At 40.5% G+C, this 18,932-nt stretch overlaps 1 pseudogene; it reads left to right on the top strand.

The window, feature by feature from the left end:
* Positions 1 to 9,343: 9,343 nt before the first annotated feature.
* Positions 9,344 to 11,477, top strand: LOC137223625 (SWI/SNF-related matrix-associated actin-dependent regulator of chromatin subfamily D member 1 pseudogene; annotated as a pseudogene).
* The last annotated feature ends 7,455 nt before the right edge of the window (positions 11,478 to 18,932 follow it).

The raw sequence follows: 18,932 nt of genomic DNA, 5'->3' as shown, positions 1-18,932 counted from the left end.
TCATTGACCTTTCAACTTTCAGTTACCTCAGGTCTCAGTCTTCAGTGTATGTCTCTCCCTCTCTCTCTCTCTCTCTCTCTCTCTCTATATATATATATATATAGAGAGAGAGAGAGAGAGAGAGAGTATATTTCTCTTTTTGGATAAATAGGTAGATAGCCTGAAATACCCAACTGCTTACTTTTACATCTCCACTTAGATGGCAAATGGACATCTCAAATTAAACATATCTAAAACTAAACAACTGATCTTTTTCTCCAAACCTGCTCTATTCTTGGCTTCAAATTAGTTGATGACAACTCCATCTTCCTTTTTAACTCAGCAACAGAAAAGAGTGAAGTATTGATACATGCAACAATCTAGGTGGATCTCAAAGGCATTCTACTGAGTGAAAGAAGCCAGCCATACAAGGTTACAAACTGCATGATTCCATTATTTGACACTTTCAAAAAAATAAAATTATAATTAGGGAAAACAGTTCAGTAGTTGCCAGAGACTGGGAGTCGGGAGATAGGGATAATGAGAGATATCATGTTGGAGTATTTTTAGGGCGATGGAACTTAGGGTGGTTGTTTCATGGATCCATTCACATGTCAAAATTCATAGACTTAGAAGCCTACAAAACATTCTTTTATTATATGCTAATTTTAAAATACAATTTAAAAAACATTATGAGATGTACCTAAAGCAGAACTAAGAAGAAAACTTATAGAACTAAATGATCATATTAAAAAGGAGAGGGGGGCTTCCCTTGTGGCGCAGTGATTGAGAGTCCACCTGCCGATGCAGGGGACACGGGTTCATGCCCCGATCCGGGAAGATCCCACATGCCGCGGAGTGGCTGGGCCCATGGGCCATGGCCGCTGAGCCTGTGCTCCGCAACGGGAGAGGCCACAGCAGTGAGAGGTCCACGTACCACAAAAAAAAAAAAAAAAAAAAAAGGAGAAAGACTTAAAAATCGATCATTTTAAATATTCACTTATGAAGTTAGGAAAAGAGCAAATTAAAGATAAAATAAGTACAACATCTGATTTCCTGCTGTGAAAGATAAAGATTTAGCTCCCTTTCAATCCCCTACACATCTCTCCCAAATCCCCTTCATACAATTTGCCTCCTCCACACTTGAAATATAGTTACAGCTTTCCCCTGCTCTTCAGGAGTAGAGCATTCGTATGAAATTTGTCATAAGCCTAAATGGCATAAAGTAAAGAAGCAATTACCTTAGGCCACATCTTGCTAACGGATACACAAAATAATTCGAGATAAAGTACAGATGCTCACAGACACACGTTAAAGCTATGATAGCTTGATACCAAGATGCTGAGAATAGTACCTGGGGAAGGTGCTTGGTGGTATCACTCTCACTGCTCAGGGCATGTGATGCCTCTGTACGGGGTTGCTGCAAAACAAATGCCGAATGCTTATTTCACTTTTGGCCTTTTTTTGGTAAAAGTGAAAATCTTCTCATGACTTCTATGGTTCAGCAAAAACAGGTACTAATGTAGGTCCTTTGTAAAAGCAAAGTGGCATAAAGCAAACTTTGGTAAAGTGGGGGATAACTGCATAACCTTTAGATAAAATACTGTATTTCCATATGTTACATTATCATGACTATGGTAAATATTATTCATATTTCCTTTTCTGTGAAACTTTTTCTTTTCCTTGTAGGAAATAATTGCCTATGGTTATATTGTTTTTGTTCCTTAATTTTCTGTATAAATGTCATTAGTGTGAATTAAATTTTTTTTTCTATATACATGCATACATGTAAAATAACAAATCAATTTTTTTTTCTTGGAGCCATGACTATTTCTACCTCTACCTCTGTCCTTCCATGAAGGTCTGGACTGGTTGCTGTCTACACTGGCTACCCAGACTTGTCTTAGGATTTTCTAAAGCCATCACCTTAGGAATTGCTTTGTTGTCTCCTTTGTCTTAAATTCCATTTTTCCTTTTTTCTTATTTGCCACCCTTTGTTTGGTAGAGCATTTTTTTCTAGGATTTTCCTAAGGAAATATATGTGGAAGGTGATTCTTTTGAGATGTGTCATACTTGATAGTTCATTTGGATAAAGAACTTATTTAACATAAAACCACAAATTATTTTTTAATAGACTTTGTTTTTAGAACAGTTTTATGTTTATAGAAAACTTGGGAAGATAGTACAGAGAGTTCCCCATAGAACTCCCTTACCCAGTTACCCCCATTATTAACAACTTACATTAGTATGGTACTTTTTTTAATGCAAATAATGAACCAATATTAATATATTATGATTGATATGTTGTTATTATCTAAAGTCCATAGTTTAGTCAGATTTCCTTAGTTTTTACCTAATTTCCTTTTTCTGTTCCAGGATCCCATCCAAGATAGCAACTTACATTTACTTGTCATATCTCATTATGTTCCTCTTGGCTGTGACAGTTTCTCTGACTTGCCTTGCTTTTGATGGCCTTGACAGTTTTTAGTAGTGTTGGTCAAGTATTTTGTAGGTTGCTTCTCTATTGTAATCTGTCTGCTGTTTTTCTTCTTATTAGACTGGAGTTATGGTTTTTTGAGAGAAAGATCATAAAGAAAAAATGACATGTTTATCACATCATATGAAAGATACATGCTATCACCAGGATTTTTCACTATTAATATTGACCATAATCACCTAGTAGAGGTAGTGTTTATCCAGTTTCTTCATTAGCAAGTTACTCTTTTTTTCCTCTTTCCATACTGTACTCTTTGGAAGGAAGTCATTATGCACAGCCCACTCTTTAAGGTCTGGGGATATATGCTATCTCTTATGAGGGCTGATTATCTGTATAAATTATTTGGAATTCTTCTGCAAGGGATATTTGTCTATTCTCCCCCACTCATTTATTTATTTGATCATGTATTTGTATCAGTATGGAATCATGGATATTTAGTTTATACTTTGGGTTATAATCCAATACTACCCTATTTTGTTTCTCAAATTGTTCTAGCTTCGTCTATTGAGTCAGCTTTCTGTTGACTCCTGTGTCCCTTTCACATAACCCCATACATTTTTTTAGCACTGCTTTACTTTTGGCACTACAGTATGCTCCAGACTCATCTTGTGAACTCCTTGCTCCTGGCCTAGGTCAGCCATTTCTCCAAGGAGCAATGGTTCCTTTTGTTGGACAGCGATATTAGAACCAAGATGCAGGCATTATTGTACTCTATGCTACTAGGGCCATCACTCACTATTTATAATTTGATAAGGGGATAGGGGCCAGGGAGGAATCTATTTAAAGTTTTATATCCTTGTTTGTTTTTCTCTTATTGTTCATTGTATACAATTTAGAAAATACAGAAATATATATACATTTTATATATGTGCAAATAGGCTCAAAATCAATATTTAATTTTTATCTTGTTTTTTATTGCTTTAAAATAATATTCACTTTTTTGTCATTAAAAACATTTTACAAACAATTTATAATATATAATATTCAGTGAATGCACATGATATATTTCTATTTCTAAAGTTAAAAATTTAGGTAGCTTCAGTTTTCAACATTTTAGGTGTAAAGACTATCTTTTATTAATTTCCAGTTGCTTATTTAGAGTCATTTTCTACAAGTAGAATTTTCTGGTCAAAGAACATATTCAAAGCAAGATATATTTTGCTACTTATTTTCCAAAAGGGTAACAATATTTATTACCAATATCAGAGTATGAGACTCTTCTTCTTTCTATACCCTAAAGGTCAGTGAACAATAATAGTTTTTAAATGTTAATTGATTAGAAAGGAATTATCTCTGGTTTTAATTTTCATCTTTTATTACTGAGGAGTTTGGTTGTTGTTTCACTGTTTATTTGCCATACCCAAATGGGCAATGTGAATGTCAGTTAGACCCTCCACCTGTTAGCAAAGTTGCTTCCATTTCAATATATCTGTAGTTTCTCTTTCATGAACTTTGTGTTGCGTCCTTTAGTAGATGCTATTTTGAAAGTAAATAAATACTACGTATTCATTTAATATCAACATATTCATTTATTAGATGCTGGCAATATGTCAGACAGACACAATACTCAGCAACAGGGATGGAAAGCAAATACCACATGCTCTTACTTCAAGTTGTTTACGACCTTGTGGGAGACACAGCCTCATGACTATTTTGAAGCAAATAAAGATTATTTTAATCACATGGAGCCATGAAGCTCATGTTAGAAGTGCCTCTAGAAAGGGAATATGGCTCTCACTTTAGTTATTATTCCCCATGGAAACCATCTGAGAACATACTCAAAATGTCCAAAAAAAACCCAACGAATTAAAAAGACCTAGAGATAGAAATACACAGAGGGAGAGGAAAAGGAATGGGGAAAAAGAAAATAAAACAGACCCAAAAATAGACAAAAACATATGTGTTATGGAGCTGCGCGTATATTGACAAATTGGAAAGTTTGAGAAAAAACTAGAAAGTCTAGAACACTTTTATATTTCAAACTTCTGCAGTATTTTTAAGTTCGTTTTTCACACCTTTATTTTTCTATTTCAGATAGGTAGCTAGCTCCTAATTCTGGTTCTTTCTTTCCCTAGAAAATGTCTCAAACTCAACATCTCTCTCCTTTTCCATCCACAACCAGCATAACCCTAGACCAACGCTTTAGTCCTCTGTGGGCAGTAAACTTTGAGGGATCCATTGTGCTACACTTCCCTCTTCCCTCCCACAGGCCAAAAGGATTTGTCTGCCTTCTTCCTCCTAGCTACCATCATCAGCCCTTCCCCCTGCATTGTATCCCACTTGGGCTCTGCTTGGAGCCGTGTGCCATTCCCTCATTTCTCCCTAGGCTGCTACTTTTGAAACAGCCACACAGTTCCTTCTGGGTTTCCTAAAAACTGTTTTTGTTTTCTTGTTTGGTTTTGTTACTGATAGTAAGTAAATGAAAGCAGACAGCAATAAACCATTATAAACCATATTGCCAACTACTAATAATGATAATTATTAAACACTAGATACCAGGCTTTGCAGTAAAACCCTTTGTGTTTAACATCCAATTTAATCCTAGCAACAGTTCTATGAGATTGTGTTGTCTATGAAATATTTGTGTCATCTCATTTTAGAGAGGAGGAACCCAAGTCATTGAGTTATGGAAAGTGATAAACTCAAAGTTACAGAACTGCAGGAAATCTTAAAAGGATGAAGAGATGTTTTTCACTATTTTTTTTTACATTTGTAAATTTAAGGTGTGCAACACGTCGATTTAATATGTTACATATTGTAAAACGATTGTCATTGTAGCTATAGTTAACATCCCTATCATGTCACATAATTATTATTTTTATGTGTGTGGTGGAAATAATTAAGATCTAGTCTCTTAGCCAATTTGAAGATTATAATACAGTATTGTTGTCTGTATTCCCTTTACTGTGTGTTAGATCTCTCGGACTTACTTATCTACTAGTTTGTACCCTTAAACAACATCTCTGCTATTCCTATTTTAACTGTTCCTTTTATTCAGAATTAAGTAGTGCTTCGTTTAGACTGTCATTTCAGGACTGACTCCTTAGAGATGTCACTCCCGACAAGGTCATTCTTACCCCTTTATTTGATCATTTTTGTTCCTGGGAGAACTTATTCTGCACACGCACCCCAACATTTTCTCTTCCCCTGGAATCTCACACTAAAATCTCTTTCCCTTTTCTCACTATTGGCACTGACTTCACTCATTCATACATTTAACAAACCTACTGGGTTCTACTAAGCTCCATAGGGTGTTCTAGGTGCAGTGGATATAGCACTGAACAAAACAGACACAATCCTACCTTCTAGTAGGAGGAAAGAGTTAACAACTAAACAATGTGTAAATAATTCTAGATTTTCTAAGTGTTATGAAGGAAATAAACAGTGACTATGATAGGTAATCACGGGGGTGACTTTCTTTAAATAGGGTGATCTTTCCTGAAGAGATGACATTTTTGCCAAGGCCTGAATGAATGATGAGAAGGAGCTAAAAATAAAATTATCTGGGGAAGTAGCTCTTCCTTTACAGGGAAGAATAAGTTCAAAGTCCTGAGGTAGAGAAAAGGGGAGAAGGGGAAAAGATGGTGAGAAGAGCAGATCCAGTAGAGTCTTAAAGGCACTGATAAAAGGGATTTATTGGGATTGCAATGATAAGCCATTGGTGAGCTTTTTAAGCAGGGGAGTGAAAAAATCAGATTAGTGGTTTAAAACACACAGACACAGACACAGACACACACACACACACACACACACACACACACACACTACAGACACTGTTAGGGTAAGTGAAATTTTAGGTGCCAAAGAGTGGGTGATTCAAATTCTCCAAGGCTCATATGAGTTTTATTTTTATCCTAGAAGAAAGCTCCAAATTCTGAGTTCTTTGGTTTCTTGCAAGAAACTTAATTTAGGAAACCCTTGGCTATCGCGTTCTCCTAAAATCAGCCTACTTTGGTTTTTGTTTCTTGGTAATTTTTTTTCTTCCACAGAGGGAAAGCAATGAGATTTAACATTTCCATAAAAGGAAATTAGTTATCATGTTGGTGAATCCCTGGGTTCCTGTAAAACCTATGTCTTTCCTGCAGTTTGGATCCTATAGTTTGATTGTAAGGCTTGTTAGGACCATAACCTATTATGCAGATGAGGCAGAGAGGAAAAATCTTGCTTCTCTGTAGACTTTTGAGACCCTGGGCCTTAGATTCATCATATGTAAAATGAGAGGGTTGGTCTAAAACAGAGCTTCTCAAATGTGACTATGGACATTGTGGGCTGCATAATTCTTTGTTGTGAAGGGCTGCCCTATATATTGCAGGGCACTATCAGCATCCCTGACTTCTACCAGCATCCCCTGGATATTCAAGAATGTCTCCAGACAGTGCCAAATGTCCCCTGGGGTGCAAAATCTCCAACAATCGAAAACCACAGGTCCAGAAGGACTTTTTCATTTTCTACTTGCACTTAAATTTTAAATGCATCAGGAGCTCCAGCAATAGTCAGAGCCACTGTTGCACTTTTGATATTTTATGTTATTTAGGAAGACATTTTCTGCTGCGAAATGTTAAGATGTTTTCCCTCTTCTCCTTCTTTATCACCATGACACCAAATTACTGCTCTGAAGTGACTCATACCACAAAAAGCAGTCTGCTAAAGCCACGGTGGATATCATATTCCCTGCTCAAAAACTTGTGTATAATGAATCAAAGGTTGCTTGTTCTTCAGGTATATACGTTCCATTTGTCTTTTTAAGGACCAATGATTCAATAAGGGACGAAGAAAGGGTTGTGCATTTGAGTATGTAGGGATAGAAGTAAAAGATGATAATGAATTAGATTAGAGCAGTGGCAGGAGTATTAGAAGTAATATATGTATCGATTTAAGATATGATTTATGGGCACAGCCAAGCTGGCACAACATGGTTATGGATCTGAACAGTCAGTGAGGGAAAGAAAGTATGTCATTGCATTTTTATGGTGAATTATCTAACTTTTAAAAACTTCTCTTTTCTCTGATACACTAGAAAAATACAATATAAATATTCCCCTTTATTCCTAGGAGGAAATTAATCGTTCTATGAAACTAATGGATCGGACTGGGTTTAATGAGCTGTCAATGTATATGGTGAAATAAAAAGAGAGTTTGAGGTTTGTCAGGAGGGAATAGGAAGTAAGTATTTCCATGAGAAATACAGAGTCTGAAGTCTGAGGGCAAGAGGAAGATGAAACGGGGCTATTTAAAAGGCCCCATGAGTTTAGGATCTGATTGCAAAATGATTTCCCTAAAACAGGGGCACTTTGGCTTAAAAGTGAAGGACTCTGCATAGACCCACTACAAGGAGCTTTGTTCAAGTGCCCTGGGAGCTTGTGGAGCAAAGTCCTTTTTTTCCATGTTTTCCTTTTTTATGTATAATTCTTAAATAGACTTTATTTTTTAGAGAAGTTTTAAGTTCACAGGAAAATTGAAAAGATACAGAGATTTCCCATTTACTTCCTTCCCCCTCACATTCATAGTCTCCCCCATTATCAATATTCCTGAGCAGAGTGGTACATTTGCGACAATTGATGAAACTACACTGACACGTAATTGCCTAAAGTCCATAGTTTGCATTAGGGTTCACTCTTGGTGTTGTACATTCTATGGGTTTAGACAAGTGTAAATGGCATATATCCACCATTATAGTATTAAACAGAGTAGTTTCACTGACCTAAAAAATCCTCTGTGAGGAAGCTTTCTTCCAAATGTTTAATTAGGAAAAGTGGGGAGTTGGGGTGAAAAATTGTTCTGGAAGCTCTTGACTACTGTTTGAGACCCCTCTTCACCTGCACAACTGCTGCAGAGCCTCTGGGATCTGAAGCCAGTACAGCCGTCGCTGGGGCATAGACAGGCCCTGGCAGAGCTCCCTGGAGAGGACACCTTGGCCTGCTTGCTCCCACCAGTCTCCCTGTGGCCACTGTAGCTGGGGGATTCACTTCAGTGCCTTTTCAGAAGGTTCTCTAGCCAATTCAGAGCCTGCAGCAGACTTTCTGCTCCTTTCCCTGGGATATATGCATCTACGTCAGTTCCTGGGTGGATGGTCCTCGTTTCAGGCCTGTCCTCATGGGAAGCTAATCCCAGCACTGGAGACTGCACAGGTCTGAGAAGAACAGAGGTGCTCATGTAGAGAGGTGGCCTGTGGGAAGAACAGGCACTGGCCTGCCCTGCAGGCAGTTCCAACATGTAACTCAGCACTCTGAGGCTGGAGCTCAGTAGGGAATTCGGTATAGCTGGTGGATTCATGGTAGGACCATGGACAGAGGCTTCAGAGATAGGGGTGGGGCTCCAGCAGGTGCCCATCAGAGGGCTAGAAAGATACCGTAGCCGTTTTTTTGATTTTTTGTTTAAATTCAAGGTAACACGTTGTTCAAATCTAAAGTTAGAAAATCACATTACATTTTGCTTACGAAACAAGTATGATTCAGAACTATTTTATTACAATATCACCAGTTTTAAATTAGACAATATCATGGATGTTTATGTTTACAAATAATACATAAAATTAGAGTGATATTTCATTTGTCTTGCTTTTCCAGGGCATAGAAAATTCACACAGCATAGAGAAGGTGTCATACTAGCTTAAGTTTATCAGAATTTCTTTTCTTGTTAATTTTTTTTTAATTTTATTTAATTGTTTATTTTTTTATTGAGGAATAATTGACATATAACATTATATTAGTTTCAAGTGTACAACTTAATGATTCAATACTTTTATACATTGCAAAATGTTTCCCACAGTAAGTCTAGTTAAAGTCTGTCAGCATACATTACTACAAATTTTTTTCTTTCGATGAGGACTTTAAAAATTTAATCTCGGCTCGCTGCCCCGAGCCTCCCATGCCGGCGGGCCAGCCGGGCGGCCGGGCTGGCGCGCGGGGAGCGGGCGGGGGTGGGGGTGGGGGGTCGCGGGAAGTTCCGGTTCCGGTTGTTTGTGCAGCTGCAGCAGCGGCTCTGGGAAAGATGGTGGCCCGGGGGGGTTTCCAGTCTGTGGCTCCGAGCGGCGACGCTGGAGACTCAGGAGGGGCGGGCACGGCGGCTGCCCTGGGTCTGGGCGGGACTCCGGGGCCTCCGGTGCGAATGGGCCCGGCGCCGGGTCAAGGGCTGTACCGCTCCCCGATGCCCGGAGCGGTCTATCCGAGACCAGGTATGCTACCAGGCAGCCGAATGACACCTCAGGGACCTTCCATGGGACCCCCTGGCTATGGGGGGAAACCTTCAGTCCTACCTGGCCTGGCCCAGTCAGGGATGGACCAGTCCCTCAAGAGACCTGCACCTCAGCAGACCCAGCAGGTCCAGCAGCAGGCGGTCCAAAATCGGAACCACAATGCAAAGAAAAAGAAGATGGCTGGCAAAATTCTACCTCAAAGGATTCGTGAACTGGTACCAGAATCCCAGGCCTATATGGATCTCTTGGCTTTTGAAAGGAAACTGGACCAGACTATCATGAGGAAACAGCTAGATATCCAGGAAGCCTTGGAATGTCCCATCAAGAAAAAACGGAAGCTGCGAATTTTCATTTCTAACACTTTCAATCCGGCAAAGTCAGATGCTGAGAATGGGGAAGGGACGGTGGCTTCCTGGGAGCTTCGGGTAGAAGGACGGCTCCTGGAGGATTCAGCCTTTTCCAAATATGATGCCACCAAACAAAAGAGGAAGTTCTCTTCTTTTTTTAAGTCCTTGGTGATCGAACTGGACAAAGACCTGTATGGGCCAGATAACCATCTGGTGGAATGGCACAGCACCGCCACTACCCAGGAGACAGATGGCTTCCAGGTGAAGCGGCCAGGACATGTGAATGTATGGTGTACTGTCCTGCTGATGCTGGATTACCAGCCTTCTCAGTTTAAATTAGACCCTCGTCTGGCTCTGCTACTGGGCATCCACACCCAGACCCGTCCAGTGATCAAGCACTGTGGCAATATATTAAGACGCGTAAGCTCCAGGACCCACCTGAGCAGGAGTTTGTTATCTGTGACAAGTACCTCCAGCAGATCTTTGAGTCTCAACCTATGAAGTTTTCGGAGATCCCCCAACAGCTCCACGCCTTGCTTATGCCACCAGAGCCCATCATCATTAATCATGTCATCAGTGTTGACCCGAATGATCAGAAAAAGACAGCTTGTTATGACATTGATGTGGAAGTGGATGATACCTTGAAGACCCAGATGAATTCTTTTCTGCTGTCTACTGCCAGCCAGCAGGAGATTGCTACTCTAGACAACAAGATCCATGAGACAATAGAAACTATCAATCAGCTGAAGACCCAGCGAGAGTTCATGCTGAGCTTTGCCAGAGACCCTCAGGGTTTCATCAGTGACTGGCTTCAGTCCCAGTGCCGGGACCTCAAGACCATGACTGATGTGGTGGGTAACCCAGAGGAAGAGCGCCGAGCTGAGTTCTACTTCCAGCCTTGGGCACAGGAGGCCGTGTGCCGATGCTTCTGCTCCAAGGTGCAGCAGAGACGACAAGAATTAGAGCAAGCCCTGGGAATCCGAAAGACATAGGGCTTCTCCCACAGCCCTGATTTGGCTGCACCGATTTCTTTATTTGGGCCCTGTGCTGCCTGCCTCATAGCACCTGCCTTGGTCTTGCTTGGGGCCTTCCAGGGGATGCCGTTGGTTCTAGGACAACACCAGAATGAAGAGGGTCTCACATGATACCTGTTACCCTCTTCTCCCACCCCATCCCTTCCTACCCCCAGCTTCCCTTTGCCCCACAAAGTTCCCATGTGCCTGTACCCTTCCCTGGTCTGCATAGGACCTCTAGATAGTATTAGAGAGAGAACCTGTAGTGGTAATCAATGCATTGAATGGATTGGGCCTACGGCCAAGTGGTCTTCAAGGGGACCAGCTACACTGATCCTGCCCTTCAGAGACCCGGGAGTTGGGAGCTTTAGCCCCTTCTCCGAGACTCAGGCCTGGGGGCACTCTATAAGCTAGTTGATCTTGGCTTTCCTGATAACAGAATACAGTTGCCTTCCTTCCCAGGTTTGGAGCAAACTGTCCCTTCACTTGTTGCCCTCTAGCACTAAAGGAATCCTGGATCTTGGGCTCCACTGAGCCCCAGGTCAGTCTGCAGCCCTCTGGATTGGCCTGCTGTCTCAGTGCTTCTCTTACTCCCTCGTAGGGGGTCCACATCAGTATTGGAGTTAGTTCTCTTAGTATTGCTCCCTCTCACCACACTCCCTGTAGCTGCTTTTTAGGATTCCCTCCTATCTGTCCTAACCCAGGGCATTTGAGCGGGGGAATCTTGCCTTTCTCTGTCAGAGCCCCAAGGGTCCTCACCTAGGGTACTGTCATTGCCAGCAGAGGCTGTTCCTTTCTGCTGTTGCTTGGAGATGTGACTCATTCATTCATTCCACCCTGCCTCCCCCATCCTTTCATGGAGAAACAGGCCTAAAATCAAACGGGTAAAAGCCCTGGGCCATCCCTGTCTTCCTGTCCCTTGTCTGCCCAGTTGACACCCACTGGTGACTTCTAGGGCACTGAGGAGTGAAAGCGCCTAGGGCTGGAGAATAGCTCTGAGTTGGGTTTTTGACTCTTCCCTCTCCCTGCCTCACAGGATTGTGACTACCCAGCCCCTGCCCTCAAAAGCTTCAGACCCCTCAGGTAGCAGCAGGACCTTGTGATCTTGGCCCCTTGCAACTGAGATGGTTTTGCATCTTTCCAGGGGAGCCTCAAATTCTTCTTCCCACGTTGTATCACCCCTGAGTTAGCATATCCCAGGCTCGCAGACTCAACACAGCAGGGTGGGAGACAGCTGGGCACAGAGGGGGAATTCCGTTCAGCATGGGCTCTAAACCCACAGAACTGACAAAGCCCCTGCTTCCCCACCCCCTTCTCAGGCTTCTGCAAGCACATCCCCCAGCCCTGTATCCCTGACTGTCCCACACTGGGGACAGCAGAACTTCCTCCCTGTCTTACCCTTCCTGTCATTATCCCACCCCTCCCTTGAAAGGTTCTCCCCAGAGTGACACTGGACAGACAACCTCTGTCCCTGGGGCTGGAACCATGAGAAGGAAGCTCAGCACTCCTACACAGTGTCCCTGAAGATAACTTCTTATTAATTGAATTATTATATTTTTTTCATGGACCAAAATTTTTTTTGTACTGTCCCCTTATCGATGTCACCCAGTTTTAATAAAAGAATCTTCTGAAAAATAAAAATTTAATCTCTTAGCAACTTCCAAATATACACAGTATTATTCACTATAGTCACCATGCTGTGCATTACATCCCCACGACTTACTTATTTTATAATGGAAAATTTGTAACTTTTGATCCCCTTCACCCATTTCAGCCTAACTCCAGCCCTGCCTCTGGTAACCTGTTCTCTGTATATGTGAGCTTTTCTTTTTTAATTAAAAAATTGTTTTATATTCCACCTATAAGTGAGATCATATGGTATTTGTCTTTATCTCTGACTTATTTCACCTACAATTATATCCTCAAAGTCCATCCATGTTGTTGCAAATGGAAAGATTTTATTCTTTTTTATGACTGAGTAATATTCCATTGTATATATACCATGTTTTCTTTATCCATTCATCCATCAATGGACACTGAGGTTATTTCCATATCTTGGCTATTATAAATAATGGTGCAGTGAACATGAAGGTGCATATATCTTTTTGAGTTAATGTTTTTATTTTCTTTGAATAAATACCCAGAAATGGAATTGCTGCATCATGTAGTAGTTCTGTTTTTAATATTTTGGGGAACCTCCATACTGGTTTCCATAGTAGCTGTACCAATTTACATTCCCACCAACAGTGCAGAAGGGTTTCCTTTTCTCCACAACCTCACCAATACTTGTTTTTTCTTGTCTTTTAGATAATAACCATTCAAACAGGTGTGAGATGATATCTCATTGTGGTTTTGATTTGCACTTCCCTGATGATGAGTGATGTTGAGCATGTTCCCATGAACTTGTTGGCCTTGTGTATGTCTTCTTTGGTAAAATGTCTGTTCAGCCTGTCTACCCATTTTTAAATTGGATTGTTTCTTCTTTTGCTATTGACTTGTATGAGTTCTTTAAATATTTTGATATTAACCCCTTATCAGATATATGATTTGCAAATATTTTCTCCCATTCAGTAGGTTGCCTTTTCATTTTGTTGATAATTTCTTTTGATTTGCTTTGATTTCTTTCTCACTGTCTTTTGTGTGTCTACTATAGGTTTTTCCTTGTGGTTATGATGAAGCTTACGTATAACAATTTATATTTATAACCATCTGTTTTAACTTGATGACAACTTAAATTTGAACACATTCTAAAGCTCTACATTTTTACTCTGCACCTCCATTTTGTATTTGATATCACCTTTTAAATCTTAATCTTATTATCCTGTAACGAATTATTGTAGTTACAGTGATTTTTACTTCTTTTAACTTTCATACTAGCTTTATAAGTGATGAATCCACTACTATATATTTACCTTTACCTGTGAGATTTATACTTTCATAAGTTTTCTATTAGTAAATTTTGCCCCACACCTTTTTCAGCTTAAAAGAGCCCCTTTAACACTTCTTGTACTGCTGTTTTAATGGTAATTAACTCCTTTAGTTTTTATTTGTCTGGAAAACTCTTTATCTCTTCTTCAATTCTGAATGATAACTTTGCTGTGTAGAGTATTCTTGGTTGGGAACATTTTTCCTTTAGCATTTTGAATACACCATGCCACTCACTTCTGGTCTGCAAAGTTTCTGTGAAAAAATCTGCTGATAGTCTTATGGTGGTTCTCTTGTCCACAACAAGTTTTGTTTCTCTTGCTGATTTTAAGATTCTCTCCTTGTCTTTAAATTTTGACAGTTTAATTATAATGCATCTTGGTGTGGGTCTCTTTGGGTTCATCTTTTTTGGAATTCTCTGGGCTTCCTGTATTGGAGTGTCTGTTTCCTTCCCCAAGATAGGGAAGTTTTCAACCATTATTTCTTCAAATAAGTTTTCTACTCCTTTTTCTTTCTCTTTTTCCTTCTTGAACCCCTATAATGTGAATGTTAATATGCTTTATGATGTCCCATAAGTCTCTAAGCTATCTTCACTTTTTTTCATTTTGCTGCTCAGATTTAATAAGTTCCAGTGTGCTGTTTTTGAGTTCACTGATCTATCTTTACTTCATTTAGTTTGCTTTTGAACAAGTCAAGTGTATTCTTCAGTTCAATTATTGTATTATTCAGCTCCATGACTTCTATTTGGTACTTTCTTATATTTTTCTCTCATTTTGTTGAAGTTCTCACTGTGTTCATCCACTCTTCTCCCATGTTCAGTGAGCATCTTCATGATCATTACCTTAAACTCTTTATCAGGTAAATCACTTATCTAATTTTATTAAGGATTTTTCCTGAGGTTTTATCTTGTTCTTTTGTTTGGAACATATTCCTCTTTTTCCTCATTTTGCTTGACTCTCTGTGTTGATTTCTATACACTAGGTGAAACAGCCATCTCTCCCAGTCTGGAAGGATCTACCTCATGTAGGAGATAAATCTTAATGTTTAACTTTGCCCTAGCTCTTGGTTATCTCTCAAAACTTTGTGATTGTCCAAGCAGCCTATTTTATTTTTAACAGCTCCCAGTAGTTGAGGGTGTACCAAAACCTATCAGTGTCCCAAAGGTGAGGATCTCAGTCAGCACCTAGATTCAGGCTGATTGGAGGCCACCCTCAGGCAGCAGCTTTTAAAATATTCAGATTTACACAGTCTTTAGGACTGCAACTATTAGCCCTGCTGGCCACCAGAGCCAGGCCATCTGAGGGTGTCCGCTGGGTGTTAGTCTCAAATATTGGGCTTCAGACAATTGTTTAAGCTCCTTTTTGGTAGATACTGATGAGCTGTAGTGAGGCAGAAGGGGAGCACAGAGATGGCTCCTGCCCTCCAAGACCCCTGGAAAGATTTAAACTCAGCCCTTAGATATGTGTTTAATTAGAATCCTACCCCTCAGGCAGCAGCTATGATGATAAGCTTATAGGCCTCTTTCACAGAAAGACTGAGCTCTTGAATCTATTGCCTCTTGCTGTGCCCTGAGAGTGGTAGCTATTTAAGAACTCTTTCTCCAATTCTGTGGGACCCATGAGCATAAGCTTCATTGGATACCAGAGTTAGGAAATGTTGAGATATTCCCTGACAGCAGTTGTAAAAATTGGGGTGTTAGACAAATTTATAAGCTTCTCTCTGGGAGATACCAGCAAGCTGGAGTGAGGCAGAGGGAGAGAGCAAAGATGGCATCCACTGGCCTCTGTTTCCTGAAAACACTTCCATAGGCCTCTAGATGTATGCCAGGCCAGAAGCCTGCCACTTATTAGTCCAAAGCTTCTGGATAAGCAAATAGATCTCTTTCTCAGAAAGGCTGGGGCTGTGTTTCAGCGTGCCATCTGTGCAGTGCCCTGGGGGTGGTAGTCTGCCAACTATTGTCTCTCTAAATTGTTACAGTTCTGTGGGACCTGGGAATACAAGATTTTCCTGCCCTTCAGAGTCAAGTGATCAAGGGGTGTCGCCTGGGTGGCAGCTGCAAAAACCAGGTCACCAGATGCAAATCTTAGGGCCCCAGATGTGTGTAAATACTCCACTTTGGGAGATAGTGGCACTCTGGAGTGCAGCAGAGGGAGAGAGTGAAGATGGTGCCTGCTGTTTGGAGGCTAAAGATTGCACTAGGTAAGGGGGAAAAAAGTCTAGAATTAAAAAAAAAGATGAATGACAGCCACTGGCTTTAGCAAGGCAGAAAGGGAGCAGGACAACAGTGCACACCAGGCTCCATTTCCAGAGAGTATCCCAGCAGGCCCCTGCCCCTCTAACCAATGCCTTAAGATTAGGAGATTAATCTCTCTTACATAAAATCTGTGTACTTTTCAAATGGCTGCTTCCGTGCTGGGCCCTGGGGTGAGTGAGTCCACGCATGAGCCCTTTGAGAACCATTTCTCAGTTTGCTACAGGCTTTTGGGTCTTGTAGATGTAAACCCTGTTAATTTTCAAAGCTAGATGTTTTGGAGGCTTGTCTCTTAGGTGCACGTCTTAAAGGTTGGGGTGCCTGTTGTGGAGTATAAACCCTTCACTCCTCAGAGAGAAGCTCTGGGTATGTGAGTTTTTGCTTCTGATTGTGGGTCATGGTACCAGGGGTGGGATTTATGGCAAGATTATTTATTAGCCTCTCCTACCCATTTCCACGTGACCTTTTTCTCATTTGTCCAATGTTAAGGAGTTGCTCAGCTAGTTTTCAGATTTTTTCCCGAGGAAATTGTTGCATATAGATTTGGTGTATCCACGGAAGGAGGTGAGTTCTGGTTATATCTACATCGCCATATTGAACTACCTCCATTTTTTTTTTTTCTAAAGAAAAGTTGTTAGTGATTTTAACAAAGTAAATGTTATTTTGATCAAGTATTTCTGATAGTTCTTGTGATAGATATTAACTTGAAAATAAGTCTAAATCCATGATTCTGTGCCCTGCAAGTTTCCTAAAGAAGGAAAGATTTTCTCAAAATGATTCCATTTATAACCCCAGCACAGCAGGCTTACTCTATGACTTAGATTTTAAATATTGTATAATTCATCTTGTTTTCTTGAAATGCAGGAAGTCATCTGGAAGTGCCCGAAGCACTTTGGAAGTCAAGAGACATCTTCTAATGTTTGTGATTTTTAAGTTCTCAGACATGTGGCTTTCTAGCCTACCAGTTCTAATAGAAGAATGGCCCTGACTCAGTATGTCCTTCTGTTAGTTCGCATTAGTCTGTTTAAATTCCTGCTCAAACTTCTTCAAGTTCCCTTTTCCAAAATTAAGCCAAGAGAGATTTCTACCCTTTCTGACTTCCGTATTAACTATTCCAACTTCTATAGTTCTGGTGGTTTAGGGGATAACACATTTATGAGCACTTTCACTAGTTGCAGGTCTTGTCGATGGTGAAAAGGAAAGAGCTCACAAACTTTTTCCATAGTTGGACACCAACAACAGTTACTTTTCTTTGCTGTTCACCCTAATTGTGAATCCTAAGCAGAATTGCAAAGGCAGTGAAGTTGTTTATGAAAGTCTTCTACATGCACCTTTTTGGAGAGAATCCAATAGATCAATATTAATCACTAGACTTCCAGATCTCTATCCCAATTATGAAACTATCACCTTGGCATGCGTTTCCCTAGAAAGTATCCTAGGAGTCAAAATTTCTGCTCTCTCCATTCCTTCCAAAATTCACTTGGTGATTGTTTCAGAGGTCTCAAGACCACCCTTAAGGTTGCCGATTCTCTGGAAGATTCACCAGATGTAATAGCAGATTATGCCCAAGGTTAAGTTTAGTACAGAAAAAGGACAAGAGTAAGAACAACAAGAAGCTATACATTGGGTAGAGTTCAGGGAGGCCAAGCACAGGTTTTTCAATTTCAAGTCCTATCCCATCTGGGGTCATTGTATAGGATGTGCTTTTCCCTGTCTGTAAACTATAAGGACATATTAGGAGACTCTCCTGAGGGAAGGCTTTTATGAAGAGCTGGTCATGTAGCACATCCTGTTACACAACCAGCCATGATAATAAAGCTCGAGACCCCAACAGTGAAACCTGGTACCCATCGTCACTCTTGATGTTTGTGCAAAAGAATCCTGACAAGCTCATGTGGCATGGTCTGTTGCCCCTGGTGTATACAACAGAACTATCAATTATCAACATAATGAGTCTTCTGAGGGCCAAATTCCCAGAGGTTGGCCAAAGATCAGTTGTGGTTCCAGAATCCCTTGGAGACATGCAAGGAGCAAGCAACAAGTCCTGCTGTACTCCTCACAGTGCTCTCTTTAGAATCAAGTGCTATTTTTAAAAGATCTGGCAAACAAATTCATGATAAGACAGTTATTCTTAAACATTTGATGAAACTGGGCATTTTATCAGACAAATTTATATGCACATGCAAACACACACACACACACACACACATATACACACAAAGCTTGGTATAAGCTGTCAGGATTCAAGTGCAAAAAGTCTGTTTGGGAGATGATCCCAGGAAGTGAAGGCAGAGGAGTGTGGAAGTAAGAGAGCTGAAGGCAGGAGACCAATAAAGCATGCATGATCGAGCCAGTGATCACTATGGGCAACTGAAAATCAATCCTGCTGAGGAAATCTGGAGACAACATACTACCTTCCTCAGAGTTATGCCAACCAGAAACAGACAAATGGAAATGTTTATCCACCAATCCCCTTCCATTATTTGTCAAGGGCTACTGCTTCCGGGGTTATTAACTTCACAGAACTTCTGGCTTGTTCTATGTGCAAGTCAAATGTGCACAGACAGCTATAAACAAACCTCAGATAAAGTTGCAATTTTTCAAGTAAACTGAGGTGTGTGTGGAAATGGATTCCAAGATGATATGGGCAGGGAACTGGAAATGTCTGCTGTATACCCATGCACACAAAAAATTTTAATGCACACGACTTCAGATGGTTTATGTT

This window comes from Pseudorca crassidens, chromosome 4 (genome assembly GCF_039906515.1).
Source record: "Pseudorca crassidens isolate mPseCra1 chromosome 4, mPseCra1.hap1, whole genome shotgun sequence".
NCBI lineage: Eukaryota > Metazoa > Chordata > Mammalia > Artiodactyla > Delphinidae > Pseudorca > Pseudorca crassidens.
Note: the sequence above shows the minus strand (reverse complement) of the source record. Positions and strands in the feature narration are given on the sequence as shown.